Source organism: Canis lupus, chromosome 6, assembly GCF_011100685.1.
Source record: "Canis lupus familiaris isolate Mischka breed German Shepherd chromosome 6, alternate assembly UU_Cfam_GSD_1.0, whole genome shotgun sequence".
Lineage (NCBI taxonomy): Eukaryota > Metazoa > Chordata > Mammalia > Carnivora > Canidae > Canis > Canis lupus.
The window spans coordinates 12,342,304-12,359,588 of record NC_049227.1 but is presented as its reverse complement, the minus strand read 5'-3'; the positions used below and the strand labels follow the sequence as shown (position 1 = coordinate 12,359,588).

At 39.8% G+C, this 17,285-nt stretch overlaps 1 protein-coding gene across 8 annotated transcripts in view; it reads right to left on the bottom strand.

Annotated features, from left to right (window-relative positions):
• RNF216 (ring finger protein 216) overlaps window positions 1-15,615 on the bottom strand; it is a 161,549-nt gene extending 145,934 nt beyond the window's left edge. For 5 of the 8 annotated variants that reach the window (XM_038539546.1, XM_038539548.1, XM_038539551.1 and 2 more), the window contains exon 1: window positions 15,454-15,615. The gene's annotated coding sequence lies outside the window, so the exon portion shown is untranslated. The remainder of the gene's footprint in view (window positions 1-15,453) is intronic. The other 3 variants (XM_038539547.1, XM_038539549.1, XM_038539550.1) reach the window with 2 other exon arrangements.
• Window positions 15,616-17,285: the final 1,670 nt, after the last annotated feature.

Below are 17,285 nucleotides of genomic sequence, written 5' to 3'. Positions count from 1 at the left end.
GAAAACATCACTTAAGGAAAAAATAAAAGAACGTGTAACTAAAAGCTAACAGAGGGAGGAAAAAGAATAAAAAAATAAATAACTATTCCAAAAGAACATACAGAAGAGAAATAAAAGATCAAAGAACAGATGGAATGTATAAAGAATAAAAAATATTACTTAAAAAAATCAATTACAGGAACCTATGGAATGGGAGAAAATATTTGCAGTTCTTAATATCTAGTAAGGGGTTAAAACCCAAAATATACAAAGAACTCCTACAACTAAATAGCCAAAAAGCAAATAATCCAATTTTAAAACAGTGATCTAAACAGACATTTTTCGGGATCCCTGGGTGGCGCAGTGGTTTGGCGCCTGCCTTTGGCCCAGGGCGCGGTCCTGGAGACCCGGGATCAAATCCCACATTGGCCTCCCAGTGCATGGAGCCTGCTTCTCCCTCTGCCTGTGTCTCTGCCTCTCTCTCTCTCTCTCTCTCTCTCTCTCTCTCTGTGACTATCATAAATAAATAAAAAAAAAAAATTAAAAAAATAAATAAATAAAAAATAAACATTTTTCCAATAAAATATTCAAATAACCAACAGGTACATGAAAAGGTACTCAATATCAATCACCAGGGAAATGCCAATCAAAACCAAGAGCTATAGCCTCTCACTTATTAGAATGACTATTACCAAAAGAACAGAGATAACAAATGCTGGTGAGGACACACAGAAAAGGCAGCCCTTGTACTCTACTGGAGAGAATGTAAATTGGTACAGCCACTATGGAAGCTAGTATGGGGGTGTCTCAAAAAATTAAAAATAAGACTACCATATGATCCAGCAATTTCATTTCTGGGTATATATCTGGAAAAAAAGAAATCACTAATGTTGTCAAGATGTCTGCATCTCCATGTTCACTGCAGCATTATTTACAATAGCCAAGACGCATACACAGCCTAAGTGTTCACTCAGTTAATGCGTGGTTCAGTTAAGTGTCTACTCTTGGCTTCTGCTCAGGTTATGTTCTCAGGGTCCTGAGACTGAGCCCCATGTTGGGCTCTGCACTGAGCTTGTCCTTCCCCCTCTGCTCCCTCTCTCATAAATTAAAAAAAAAAAAAAAAAAAAGGAGAAGAAAAGAAAAAGATGCTAGAAAGTGACTACTATTCAGCTGTAAAAAAGAGGAAAATCCTGCCATATGCAACATGGATGAACTCTGAAGGCATTATACACACTAAGTGAAATGAGGCAGAGAAAGACAAATAGGATCTCACATATTGGAACCCAATAAAACATCCCAAACGTCCCCAAACACCCAAACTCATAAAAAGTGAGATCACATGTGGTTACCTAGATAGGAGAATTGGATGAAGGAGGTCAAAAGGTACAAACTTCCAGTTACAAAATAAATAGGTAATGGGGCCATAAGGTAACATGAGGGCTATAGTTAACACTGTTGTAGGGCACATTTGAAAGCTGCTATGAAAGTAAATCCCGAAAGATCTCATCAAAAGGAAAAAAAAACATTTTTCTCTTTTTCTTGGGGGGGAGGGGCTGTCCATATGAGATGATGGACATTAAAACTTACTGAGGTGATCACTTTCCAATTTATTTAAGTCAATATCTCATATAACTTAAATAACACTGGAAAATATATTTATGTAACAGACAACATAAGCACTGTTAAGTATAAGAAAAAGCTTTAAAAGGATGGAAAGCAATATCCTGAACATCAAAAACTGTTAAGTTCTTAATTTTTTTAAAAGATTTTATTTATTTATTCATGAGAGAGAGAGAGAGAGGCAGAGACACAGGCAGAGGGAGAAGCAGGCTCCATGCAGGGAGCCCAACATGGGACTCGATCCCAAGACTCCAGGATCACACCCTGGGCCAAAGGCAGGCGCTTAAACTGCTGAGCCACCCGGGCTGCCCTGTTAAGTTCTTAATTTAAGATACTTTATTTTTCAGTCATATAATGTCCATCTGATTTTTAAAATAAATTCCAATTCTATGTTGAAGCTCTCCTCTCAACTATTTAATCTTTTCCCTTTTCCCATGAAAACCTCTATGAGACTAATAAAATTGACATAAGTGTTAGAGATGAGTAGGGAGATTTCATCCAGTTCAGAGGGTCAACTCACAGAAGATACAATACTAAATGTATAAGAATTTGATAACATATAGCTTCAAAATACGTATAACTGAAGTCGACAGACCTAAGGAAGACAAATCCACACTTAGAGCTGCACAGAAGACTTGAATAGCACTATCAAACTTGGCCTCATTGACATTTACAGACCACTCCACCCAACAACTGCAGAACACATACTCTTTCCAAGTATATAGGGAACATTATAAAATGGATTATATCCTGAGTCATAAGGCTAGTCTCAACAAACTTCACAGGCTCAAAATCATACAGTATATTGGTACCTGACAACAGTCAGTAAAAGAAGGGTAACTAGTAAATTTCTAAATGCTGGAAATTAAGCAAACTCAACTCATGGGTTAAAGGAGAAATTACCATGAAAATTAGAAACTACTGTATTTCGACTGGATGAACTAAATGATAATGAAAACAAAATACACCAAAATTCATAGGCTAGAGCTAAAGCAGTGTTTAGAGGGCAATTTCTACATCCAAATACTATTTTAAAAAAGAAAAAAGACCAAGAAATCAATGATCAAAGCCCTGATCTTAAGACGCTAGAAAAAGTGTAATCAAACCAGAAAAATAGAAGGCAATTGTTAACAGCAGAAATCAACAGATAAAAACATACAGAGAAAAATCCAAACAAAAAGTTGTTTCTCTAAAAAGATAAACTTCTATTATAATTGATCAAGGAAAAGTGGGAGAAAATACAAATAACTATTATCAGGAATGTAAAAGAAAATACCACTACAGATTCTACAATATTAAAGGAATATTATGAATATTTTTATACCAATTAATCTAAATTTTTTTATTAAAGATTTTATTTATTTACTCATGATGGAGAGAGAGAGAGAGAGAGACACACACACAGGCAGAGGGAGAAGCAGGCTCCGTGCAGGGAGCCCGATGTGGGACTCTATCCCGGGTCTCCAGAATCAGGCCCTGGGCTGAAAGTGGCGTTAAACCGCTGAGCCACTGGGGCTGCCCTGAAATTTTGAATGGACAAATTCCTTGAGATACAACTTACCAAAGAAAACTTATTTATAAATTATTTATTTACTTAAGTAATCTCTACACCTACCATGGGGCTCAAACTCACCACCCCAAGATCAAAAGTCACATGCTTTGTGGACTGAGCCAGCTAGGTGTCCCTGAACAAAGAAAATTTTAGGTCTGAACAGAGCTCTACTAAATAAGGAAACTATAGCAGTAATTAATAACTTTCCCACAAAGAATACTAAGTGGAATGAACAACAAAGTCTTTGGATACAAGGCCAATATATAAAAATGAACACTGTACTAGTAAGAAACAATTAGTATTTTCAAAGGATACTCCTTAGAGTAGCATCAAAAACTATCAAACACCAAGGAATAAATGCAACGAAAGATGCGCCAGATCTTTATACAGAAAACTATAAAATATCACTGAGAGAAACCAAAGAACACTAAGTGAGAGACATACCACATTCATGGGTTGGAAAGTTCAATTTTGTAAAGAGGTCAATTCCCCCTTAATTGATCTACAGATTTAATAGAGCCTTAATCAGATTTTATTTTTTAAAAGGTTTTATTTATTTATTCATGAGAGACACGGGGGGTGGGGGGCAGGGCAGAGACACAGGCAGAGGGAGAAGCAGGCTCCATGCAGGGAGCCCGATGTGGGACTGGATCCCGGGACTCCAGGATCACACCCTGAGCCGAAGGCAGGCGCTCAACCGCTGAGCCACCCAGGTGTCCCCTTAGATTTTTAAAAGTGGGTGTATACTACATGATTCTAAAATCTACAGGAAAATCCAAGGCATTCATAAAGAAAAACGAAAGGTGCAAGATTTACACTATCAGACAGCAAGTCTTATTAATACAAAACTACAGGAATTAAGACCATGTGGTATTGGCAAAAGAAGAGAAAAACAGACCTCTGGAACAGAATCCAGAAACAGATTCATTCATATGTGGATGTTTGACTTATGACAAAAGTAGCACTGCAGAGCAGTGGAAAACATGTTTTTACTGTATGATGCTGTACTAGAAAGCTATGGGGGGGGGGGAGGTGGAGAATGAGGAACTAGGTCTCTTCCTCATGCCTTAGACAAAAATGACTTTAGGTGAACTCTTGATTTAAATGAACAGGTAAAAAAGTTTCAAGAAAATATCATAAAAAAAATACTTTCACAAACTTGGGGTTGAGAAGATAGCTTAAACAGGATATATAAAGTACTATCCATATAAGATTGAAACATTGTACATTAAAAACATAAACTTCTATTCACAAAAAAAATTATTAAGAATGAAAAAGGCAAGCCACTGGGAGAAGATATTTGCAATACATAAAACAAAGGGCTCCTATCCAACAAATATAAAGAACACTTAGATGGTAACTGAAAAACACACAAACCAGACAACTTAAAGGAAAAATGGGCTAAAAGATTTGAACTCCCAATGGTGAGTTTACTGAGGAAACCCAAAAGGCCAATAAACAAATGAAAAAGTGCCCAACGTTGTGAGACATCAGAACATAAACTGAAACCATAAGGGAATTCTGGGAAGATGGTAGCACCACAGTTTTTGAACCTACCCAAATTCTCATCTAAAACCAAAAAATTCCAATTTAGGAAAAAACTAAGAAAGAATCACTACAAACTCCCAAATATGAGCCCATGAGAACAAATCACCAAGAGCCACAAGATCTCTGAAGTACCATTTGTGCCTCAGATATCAGAGGAAATCATTTGGACCTGAGAAGAGGACAACCCCCAACCAACCAACAGGTATTCACTGAAAAGCACATAGGCAAAACAAAACAAAACAAAACAACATATAGGCCAATCTGAGAAAGCTGTGAACAACAGGAAGGAGTCTGAGAAGTTCAAAAAGTGAGTGCAGGGAATGCCACCAAGAAAGAGTGAAGCAGTCTAGGACCCATAAAGTTTCAAGCCTGATCTAGCAGGGCTCCTTTGCAGGATGTGGCCCTACAAATGAGACAAAAAGCCGGGAAGAATGAAATGGAGTCAAGACAGAGACAGTAAAGAGAAAGGAAAGAGAGGGCAGGTCTAATAATAGAGGACAAAGCTAGGAAGTCTCTAAAAGCAAGCTGTCATATTTTGAACACTGTATGAAAAGGGAGTTCTATGAAGAAAAGCTATCCTAAACTACCCTCTTTCTAAAAGTCCGAGAAAACCAATTTCATTAAAAATGAGCAGATTCTGGCTTATAAAATTTCTGCTGAAAAATAAAAATGAGCAAAGAACTGACGTCAAAACTCCTATAAAGAAAAAGCAGCAGCAAAACATCCTTATAAACAATGAAAACATGCCAGAAAGATGTAACAACCTAAAGGACACTAAGAAAATAATAGATAAAACAACAATATAAATCAGAACTAGAAAACTCAGAAATGGAATAACCGATCTCAGGAAAGAAACAAATTTTAAACAGTTTCAGGAAAGAAGAATAAATTAGAAGGAACACAAGCATGAATAAACACACAACACATGCTGTTTGGTGAAAGAAAAATTTTAAATAGAAAAAGAGATAAAGGAACAAATATTCAGGACAAAGGCTGTCCACCATCAAAAACAGCAGCTCTCCAATAAATTGAAAGGGAATACTAAAAATTGTAATGGAAAAAAATTTTCCTAAAGTATAAATGTACAGACATTTCAAAAGAATGTAGTAAATACCTAAAAAACAAACAAAACAAAACACACACACACACACACAAACCCACCCAAAATGACAACTACCAAGACGTACTTAAAAAAATCCTTTTATGGCTTGGGCGTGAGTCATTGAAAAGACAGAAAATTATTAACAGACTTTGACAGTGATGCTTTCTGCCATTAGAAAATGGAATACTTTTTTTAAAAAATGTGAGCCAGACATTTTGTCCAGCAAAAGTAATTTCAAAGAAAAGGTTCACAAATTTACCAACATATAAGAACTTATGTAATATTATTTTTACAGGACCTCCCTGAGGAATTTGACAGAAAAATAAACTTTAGGCAACCAAAATGACTAAAGCACCAACACAAAGACTAGCAGTAAACATTAAATATGTAATTACTTGCATATTACATAAAGCATAACATATGCTATTAGCATAAAGATTAAACAGGAACTAAAATTAAGCGACATAGTACAATTATAAAAATTATGGGGAGGGGAAGCATATGCAAAACTTTATTTTTTTTTAAAAGATTTATTTATTTATTTATGATAGACAGAGAGAGAGAGAGAGAGAGGCAGAGACACAGGAGGAGGGAGAAGCAGCCTTCATGCCGGGAGCCTGACGCGGGACTTGATCCCAGGACTCCAGGACCGCACCCTGGGCCAAAGGCAGGCGTCAAACCGCTGAGCCACCCAGGGATCCCCCATATGCAAAACTTTAAAGTCATGTAATAATAGCTATGACATTAAGACTTTCACTCTAATACTTTTGTGTATAAAAAAGTTAAAAAGATCAGCAGTTATGGAATATTCTATTAACCCCTGTGCCCTTGAGAATCAAGAATCTCAGTATAAAAAAATTTTTTAAGTAAAATCCCAACAGTCCTAAAATTGAATTATAAATATTTGTGTGAACTCATAAAATATTTTAATTCTGTACAGCCCCCCCCCCCCCCCACCAAAGAAAGGACTGAAGACAACAAATTACTTGTAGCAATGAACATCTGTAGTGCCCAAATTACGGTCTTGAAATACTATTTCCCACCAAAAGAAATTAGGGCTTTTTTGTAGAAATTACTAATTCTAATTTTGGAGCAGGAATCTTAACAAAGTGAGCCTACAACACCTTGTATCAAATATCAAGGAAGCTATCAAAAACTATTTCTCAAAGACTGGGACCTGTAAGAATAACAACAACAAAAAAATCCTGAAGAGGCTACCCAGACTGGCCCATCATGGGTCATTTTAAGCTCCAATAAAAATAAGATGGCATGAATCTCTTAAGAAAACATATAAATGAAAATGTTCAAAATTATTTTTAAGGTGGTCATTTTCAAAGTATGATATCAAAAGTAATACAATATCTTTAAAACTGGTAAAAAAAACTGTAGCTCAGTCAGTTAAGCATCCCACTCAATTTCAGCTGGTCTCAGGGCTGTAAAATCAAGCCCCACCTTGGGCTCTGCACTGGGCGTGAAGCCTGCTTAATATTCTCTCCCCCTCTCCCTCTCTAAAAATAAATACATAAAACACATAAGATAAAGGCAAAGTATTAGGTACTTTCTTGCTTTTCCTATATGAACTGTGTATCACTGGATAACCAAATAGACAAGATAATGGTTTCTTATGAAAGTATTCCAGTATTAATTTTAAAAATTCAAATATCATTTTGCAATCTTCAATGAATTACTGGATCTAGACCTTAAATATCACCAGCTGCTATCACAGAGACAACACCTAAGTGCCTTCTGAGGAAAGAACACTATCTACAGTTTTGTGAAAGAGATGGAACCGAGTTTGGACAAGCATCTGGACCCAGACACATTTTTAGAATAGAGGCTAGAAGAAAACTGAAACTTTGAATTGGACCATAAATATGCAATCCAGACCATGTATTCTCAATGAGAGTGCTTTTACAAAGGTGTGAAAAGATCTTAAGATATGACAGTGATTTGTGACCCTCCAAAATTCAGTCCCACCCAGCAAAATCTTACTCCTTAGTACTTAGTGAGGGAGTACCAGGAAAAAAAGGCTCTATAGGGGAATCATAAGTTTTTAAAAATCTAATGCACATCTAGTTAGGCTCTGGGAAACTACAGGTCAACTGATTCAGGTTCAACAGATAAATTACAAGGAAAAAAGAAAAGGAATGAAAATCCTAGGAACCTTAGATTTAAAAAATACATAAAAAATTTAAAACAGGATTATAGTACCTAGGGATGTACTCTTGAGTGATAAAACCATAAAGAAATACGAGAAAATGATTATGAAAGTTAGACTAATAGCTAATTTTAGGGGGAAGGAATGAGTTATGATCAGGACAGGATACACAGACGGGGTCTGGGGATGATCTATGTTTTAAACTGGGCGGTGGATACTAGCATCTTATAATAACTTATTAAACCATACATATGTTTTATGTAGTTTTACATATTGGCGTTTTCTTTTTTTTTTTTAAGGGTAAGAAAACCCTCATGATGTATTATATACTCAAAGAATTCTTAAAAGTCTGAAAAATTAATGACCAAGTGCCATTGAGGACTTGGAGCAATGGGGAATTTCATATACCACTGGTGGGATAATAAATTGGTACAACCATACAAAAATAAATAAATAAATAAATAAATAAATAAATAAATAAATAAATAAATAAAGCAAGCAAGCCTGATACTTTATCAGAAGTAAAACTTTTATCAGAAGATAAAATGCTCTGTAAAATTGTATGCTTAAGTGTACCAGATCTATGCGTAAGTTCACAGCAACATTTTTCTAAAAGTCAAAAACTAAAAAGGCCTCACATCAATGAAGCAATGAACACCCAGTAGTTCGTTCACACAATTAAAAACTATATAACAAAAATGAAGTCACACACAACATGGATAGACTCAGACACATAATAGTTGAGTGAAGGAATCCAGACATAAGAAAATATACCTCAAATGACTTCATTTAGATGAAGTATAGGCACAGGCCTAAACTCTTTGGGGTCACACACAACAATGGATGGACTCAGACACATAATAGTTGAGTGAAGGAATCCAGACATAAGAAAATATACCTTGAATGACTTCATTTAGATGAAGTATAGGCACAGGCCTAAACTGTTTGGGGTCAAACTTCTTTGTGTGTACTCTACTTCATAATGTTAAAGTTGGGGGGAGGGGAACCATTATAAGAGAAAAAATGTGGTTCCCTCTGGGAAACAGTAGTACTTTGACATTTGAATCATTTTCTTGCTTTACTTTGATGAAAATGAGAAAAATGAAAATAATTAAGAACCAATGTCTCTGGTTCTAAGAAAATCTCAACTTACTTAGACTTCATGGGAAAAACCATATGCTTTAGAAAAAGTAGACTCCAGGCCCTGGCTTCTCATGTCTACCAAGAGTTAACAGTCAAGTAACATCGGTATTTTTCCAACTTAGAGAATACTAAGTTGTGTATCCAGATTTACTTAAAAATTTTACATAACTTTCTGGTATCTTTAAGTGGACAAAAGTCTATTTTTAAAAATTACAAATCTCACTTGAAAGAACAATGACATCTATAAATAGCATGGTAGAAAAAAGAGCTCTAATGTCAAATTTGAACTGTATCTATTCAAAACTTTACTTTTCAAATACAATTTTTAAAAAGTATTTTGAACACAACTAAACTAACTAGTTTTTTTTTTTTTAACAACAATGTTCTTTCAATTTTATACTAGAAATCAAAGAGAAATGTGATTCATTCTATATATACTTAATTTAGTTAGGAATATCAAGCTTGTAGTTAAAATAGATTACTAGTGGTACTTTAGAAGCAAGATTCCTCATGAATGAGTGGTACATACAATGGCCCCAAGCTGAGAAAAGGAGCCTGATGAGGGAATATCTACTCCTGACTAGCTTCTCTGCAAAGGTCTTTCAAGTTCCTCACATTTAGTTCTCTCATCTGGGCTTCAGATCAAACTACATAAGCATGAATCCTGGTTTCACCATTTAGTGAATCAATGACTACATAAATTGCTTAATCTCTTAGACTCAGTTAATTTGTAAAATGAGTATAGTTGTTCTAAAATTAATTGAATTAAATATATATATTTACCTTAGTGCCTAGTACCAAGTGTCACATTATGACTTTTACTCTTCCCTAAGAAATGGAAAGAGCTATTCTTACCTTGTAAGGCTGTGTAGGAAATATGAAGCCACTTTGTAAATGGTAAATGCCACCAGAACAGGAGCTTGTTACCACAAGTACACAGTGGATGTACAGTGTTTATTAGCAAGTTGACAACACAGAAAATGTGGGGGGGATGGCTTTATTTTCATCTTCCAGGTTACTTTTGCTAGTTTTATTATAACTATTCACTATTACTTCCTTCTATGAGAAATTGCGATTTTTCCTCTGGAAGTAGCTTCTTCATCAGGCAGCTGAAGAAAATAGCTAAACAAATGTCGAATCCAGAAATGGGAAATGCTACCTAACAAAATAGTTTAGGTCTTGCCTCTTTCTTTTATTGTAAAAATTATCATATGTACATCTGCAACCATACTCTACAGTCAGTGTATCAGATAATGCTTCCAAATTAGAAACAAAAGTTAGCGTGCTTTTCATCACTTCATTTCCCCTTGGAAAATCTTATGTAGTAAGATTTTCTCATTGTAAAAAGAAAACGAGATGACAATTCCATATTCTCTCCCACCTCCTACAACTGTCCTCATTATCTTTTTTCTTCCTTGGAAGATATATCAACACATGAAAGTTCACATTTAAATTGTGTTCTCCATAGACCCTTGACTAGATCTTTCTTATTCATAGCTGTATTTTCTGTGTCCCACACAGTTGCTGAATGAATGAGTGGCTCCAAAAACACATCTTCCTCTGTCAGAGACTGAAGCTGTTCATCAGAGCCATATATAGCAAGACTCAGGTAACATGGCTTAAGTGACAAGAGTTTATCAGGATTTTCTTCAGTTATAAGTCATTTTCTTCTCATCCTTCTATTCGTGTTACATCTCCATTTTTCCTTCCACATGTTCTTAATATAACACTGCATTGTCCTGGAGTTTTGTAGTGTTCCTGCTTTCCAGAGTAAACTCCAAAAATATGTCTGTCACTTCTGCAGCACTGATTTTAGTATAATAATACAAGATGTTTCCAATTTAATGAATTAATCTCTTTCAGTATTTCAGGGAAAGGTAGGCAAAGCAGAGCCAGGCACAGGCTGCCCACGTCATACCACTCCACAATACCTCTTCCCAGCATGGTTTTTTAAGTGATTATAAGTGAGTATTGCTCTTCATTTAAATTCTACCTTCTCATTTTAACCATTATTTGATTATTCATGCATTGTAAGCCTATACTAACATTTAATCAACATTAAATCAACACAACAAAAAGTTAATAATGGTTATTTCTAAGTAATAACCTTAATATATATATTTTTCCTTTCTTATATTTTCTGACTTTTCCATATTAAAGGGGAATTATTATTATTTTTTAAAGTAGACTCCATGCCCAGTGTGGAGCCCAACATAGAGCTTGAACTCAGGACCCTGACTGAGGCTAAGACAGAAGTGAGATCAGAGTCAGACCCTTAACTAAGCCACTCAAGCGCCTCTACATTACTATTTAAAATTAAAATACACTAAAGAGTTCAGCAAATATTCATTGTGGTCTTGCCACATGGGATAAAACAGTTGTGGGGCACCTGGGTGGCTCAGTCGGTGGAGCATCCGACTTTGGTTCAGGTTATGATCTCAGTAGGGATACTGGGATCAAGCCCTCCATCAGGCTCTGTGCTCAGTGAGGAGTCGGCTGGTCCCTCTGTCCACCCTCCCTCCGCTCATGTTCTTTCTCTCAAATAAATATTTAAAAAAAATTGTTATGCATCGTTGGGAACACCTACAAAGAAAATCCAACGTGGATCTTGCCTCAAAAACCTTGGGAGTACAACCAGCAAATACAAAGTAAGTACACCACAAAATATAAAGAATTAGTGCAATAAAGACACTATTCCAGTTAGACGATGGCAGGAAGTCAGAGAAGCTTAGCCCATATTTAAGCTAAACTGAATACTGTGCTAATTACAAGCTTTGCCTTTAAGCAGCTTCCACCCAGGACTCCTGGAGCCCAGAATCACCTTTAAGAAGTTTGACTACTGATGGAGAGATTATATGGAAAGCCCTGACACTACCTGGAGAAAGAAAATGTAGCTGAGCCCAGCTTTCCACCAGTCCCTGACAATGCATGGGAATGAAAAAGCATTTTGGAAGTGGAAGCTTTAGCCCTACTACCTATGCTAGCAACACGTGGATCAGGAAAAAACAGCCCAGATTAGTCCTTCCCAATATCCTAACACAAAATTGTCGACAAAATTGTCATATTAAGTTACTATGTTTGGGAGTGACTTGCTTTTATGCATCCATAGATAACAGAAACACAATTCAAATTTTATTTTCTAACCAGTAAGAAGCAATATAAAGATTTGTACTTTAGGAAAATCAAACTAACTGCAATGTGTAAGACTGAAAAAGACATCTGGTAGCAAGAAACCCAGGAAACAAGAGGCAGCGTAGTATGAACTAGAGAGAACCAGCAAGCAGAGAGAGAGGAAAATGATACAAGATACCAACTAAAGTTAGATTCAACAGAATTTTTGTAGGTAAAGAGCCATGAGGCAAGAAGGAGTCGAAGTTGACCAACATGTTAAGGATACCTAGATGTTGGGTGACTGGAGGATAGCAATACTATTAAGAAAGAACAAAGCAGGTGATGAGTTCAGAGTAAGAAAACGTAATGTGTGTATATTTTAATATGCAGACAAAATGAAAGGTAAAATAGCATCCATAATTACAGATATAATTATGTGGGCAATTAGTCTGGAGTGTTATCAGAGTTTACAAGAATCCTAAAAATCCTCTTATCAGTGTCTTTTTACAATGGGAAAGTTTTTTTTTTTTTTTAAAGATTGTGTTTATTTATTCGAGAGAAAGAGAGAAAGAGAGAGAGAGAGAGAGAGAGAGAGAGAGAGGAGAGAGAGAGAGATAGGCACAGGTCTCCAGGATCACACCCTGGGCTGAAGGCGGCACTAAACTGCTGAGCCACCCGGGCTGCCCACAATGGGAAGGGTTTTAACCCAAAAATTAAACTCAGAATCTTCACTAGGTAGGTTAAAGAGTTTAACATATAACCTTATGATTTTCCTCAAATGTCAACCGAAAATTGGTTCAGAAACTGAAATAAGCAAGCACATCCTTATTCACAAGGGGGGGATCATGGTTTTCAATCTTTTTAGAGGTGAATCCTCTGTGAATTCATGATAAGCTGCCCCTGCCACCCCAAAAGTGCCTATAGGTTCTACTCTCCCACTTATTTTCATTTGGCACTGAGGTGCTGTTTCTTTTAAATCATAAGATTTCGTCATAGAACCAAAATTTCGTGGCCTGTGAAACGCTGCCTCGTAGGACCATTGCTGACATAGCTAGCCTCACCATACACCTCTCCTCCATTCACCATTCTTTCAGGGCCTTGAACGGGCCATGCTCCTTCCTCTTACCTCTGGCTGGCTGATTATTTTTCACTGCCTCTTTCTGACCAAATTAACTCCATTCATCTTTGAGTTTCTTATCTTAAATATCACTTCCTCAAAAATACCTAACCAGGAGGATCCCTGGGTGGCTCAGCAGTTTAGCGCCTGCCTTTGGCCCAGGGCGCGATCCTGGAGTCCCAGGATCGAGTCTCGTGCGTCGGGCTCCCAGCATGGAACCTGCCTCTCTCTCTATGTCTATCATAAATAAATAAATCTTAAAAAAAAAAAAGAAAAAAAAAAAAGAAACACCTAACCATCCCCATTGTTCACTCACACAATATATCTCAATCTTTCAAAGTACTTGGCACAATAATAATCTACAAATACTTAGAAAGCTACATTAAATAGCTATCTGCTAAAACAAGTTCCAAGGATGGAGGACCCGACATCTTATTCATTCCATTAGCCGCAGGACATACTGCTTGGCACAAAGTAAATACTCCAGAAGAACTTTTCGAATAAATATCATCTACAGGGATGGCAAAGTAATTAGTAGGAGGAGCATGAGCTATGGAACCAAACTGAATTCAAGTCCCAGCTCTGTGGGAGTTTTTTGACTACTTATTTTTCAGTACCTCGTTTTCTTCCTTTTAAAATAATAACGGAACCCCCATTACTGAAGATTAGAGGAGTTATTACATTAAAAAATGCTTAGAACAATACCTAGCATAGTTACTAGCATCATGTTTGTCTTACTGACAAGAAAAGTAAAATATTGCCAGCTATGAGAATTAGTTATGAGGTCTGAAAAGACCTTAACACAGCCTAGAATATAGCAACTACTCATTAAATAGAAGCCATCAGGGTCAGCAAACTCAGGTGCTCTCATCGACCCTATTTCATAAACTTTCAGTCTTCTTGACTCAAATTTCAACTTCCTTTATTAGATTTCTCCATTCGGGCTGGAAGGCAGGTTTAAAAAAAAAAAAAAAAAAAAAAAAAAACTTGCTGCCCGCTAGCCTCTATTTAGGTTTAAGGGGGGAGATCCCAAATCTGGCTCCAGTTCTCCAGCGATTTCCTCAGTTTCACACCAGTCTGTACCCCGAGCCCCAATAAATTACCTATACAACAAATAGAACAAAGCAAGGCTGTTTCTTGGCAGTCTTTTTTCAGGCAAGCGTGCTAAAATTGAGGTCGGTCCTAAAATCTTCCCTGTCTTCTCCCAGTTCCCTGCAGGGTAAAAAAAAATCTTCTCTTTGCATTAGCAAAGTGACTTGGATGGACAAGCCATACCCGGGCACTTATCACAACGCAGGCACTGGGGGGGGGGGGGGGGGGGGGGGGGGGCGCCGGTGGGCGAGACGGGGGGGGGGGGGTCTCGCACAGGACTGAAGTGGCCCAAAGTTTTGAGACCGTCGTTCCACGCAGTCTCCAGCCACGTCCCACGCGGGAACGCCGGTCTCGTTCACTGCGCGGCGCTCCAGGCACATTTGTCGGGTTCGCCTTCCCCGCGCTGCAGAGGGTTTTGACGCACTTGCATGTCTTCACGAGGGCTGGGTGGGAGCCGCCGGCTTTCCCGACAAGACGGCGCTCCTGAACCGAGTCGGGAGGGTTGGGGACTGAGGCCCGACGCCCCTGGGCCCCGGGGGGGTGGGGGGGTGAAGGGGGACGCCGGAGTTCAGAGTCCCAGTGCATCACCGCCCGCGCGCTCCAGGCCGCGCTCGGCTCCACCGACGCCGCCTCCCGCGAGGTGCCGCCGGGAAACTCGGGTCTTTCGGCGCGTTCGCCCTCGCGCAGCAGGCCGAGGGACCGGCCCGCGAAACTTCCCGAAGTGGCGGGCGCGGGGGAGCGTCCGCCAGCCGCCGCCGCCGCCTTTGTGGCTCCCGCCTCACCGCCAGCCCCGCTGCTCGCGCCGCCCGGCCCTCGGCGGGGCCCCGCGCGGCTCCGGGCCCGCTCGCCTGCGGGAGGCCGCCGGGCCAGGCCCGCGCCCCCGACTCCGCGGCCCCGCCGCCCCTCACAGCCGAGGCCCCCGCCCCCGCCCCCGCCCCCACCCTGGGGCTTAATGGAGGCGCTGGGCTGAGACGCCACTCGCCTCACGCGGCCTGCCGAGGAGCTGGGCGCGCCCCGCGGCCGACACTTACTCGCCACTCAGCTCGCCGGCTCGCCAAGCGGGCTCGGCGGCTTCTGTCGCCACAGCTTTTAGTCACCAGAAGCGGCCGCCGACAGCTTCGTTGCCGCCGCCGCCGAGGCCGCCGCTGCACTCCTTCCGGCCCCGCCGCGACTTCACCCCGCGCCTGCGCACAGCGCCCCCTCCCGACTAATGACAGGAAGAACCATAGAGGCACGCCGGGTGCTAGGGAGGAGGGGCCTGGAGAGTAAGACCATAGAGAGGGACGTCTGGCCGCTCACCGCCCACTGAGTCTTGACTCCCCCACGAGGTGGGAGGACGAAGGAAACTGAGGGGCCCTTCCCCCAACCTCAGGAAGTGTCGCCTGTCTCCCTAGGGATGAAAAGAGTGGAGGCGGGGGAATGTGGGGTAGGGGGGAGCAGATGCCCATGGAAAGCTATTGGATATGCATTTATTTGCACCCCTTGCCTTTGGCAGGTCATTCATCCAACACCTATTTTTCAAAGAGCTTCCTGTGTGCCAGGCACTGTTGTAGGAATTGGGCATACAACGATATAGAGGGCCCCTGTTCTCCCCAAGTTAATCTTTTAGTGGATAGATATATAACAAACGCACTAAAATACTGGCTCAGGCAGGAAGGGTTGGGGGGGGAACAACACAAGAAAAATAGAGCAGAGGAAGGGGTAGAGAGTGATGGGGATGCCAATGCGGTCATGAAGTCTTCTAAAGAGGGACGTTTGAGCAGAAAACGAAATGACATAAGGAGGTCTTAATCAGAGGAATGCTAGTTAGGAAGAGATTATAGGAGTCTAAATAATACCCAATGGTGACCTTAACTAGTATGGTCAGGAAGGAGGGGGAGGGGGGAATGATCAGAGTAGGGATTTTTTTTTTTTTTCAAGTAGAACGGAGAGATTTGCAGATGGATTGGATGTGAGGTGAGAGGGAAAGGGTAACTGCAAGGTTTTTGGAACGTGCAACTGGATGAATGGGGTTTCAGTCATAAATATGGGGGGAGATTGGGAAGAACAGATTTTGGTCAGAGTAGGGAGAAGTAAATGTGTTTTGGACGTGTGAAATTGCCAACGACACCTTCAAATTAGAGACGTCAGTCAGCATTTGGATATATGAGTCTGCAGCTTCAGAAAGACAGGATCACTCAGGCTAGGGATTTAAACTAGGAATCACTGAGATAGAGATAACGTATGAAGCCATCAGACTAGCTACACTCACACCTAGGTAATGAGTGTAGATAGAGGGGAGAGGACAGCTGAGGACAGACTTCAGGGTCACTTAAACATTTGGAATCTAGAGGATGCTGCGGAGGAAAACCAGGAGAGTATGGTATCTCAGAGGCCCAAGAGACAAAGTGTTTCGACAAGAAGGCAATGATCGGTGTTGCCCAATGCTACTCAGAGACACAAGATGATGCAACTGAACCTCAGGGAAATGATAAGGAGGGACCTTAGCTGAGGGCGAGGTCAGGGAAAAGATCTGGGAGAAGATTTGTGAAGGAGAGAGTAGAGAACGAACGATCAGTCGAATGCAGTAGCCTTGCAGGCACTAGAGTTCCGTGATCAGAAATTTAAAGTGAGGCCAGGCAGCAAGGATGTGGGTACTTCTCCAGCCACCTACTTAGATGCAGGGGGATAAAAGAAGCTGGAGAGATAGGAAGGGGTCAAAGAGGGGGTATGCTTGACACTGAGATTTTGGAGTTGATACACTTCATAATTGTGAAGCCCAGGGTGCAACTTTGAGTGTGGCTGAGGTAGAAGGGAGGTGCCGATCATCCAAGGGGAGGGATCAAGAAACTAAGGCCTGAGTGTAGATAGATTACTTAAATCC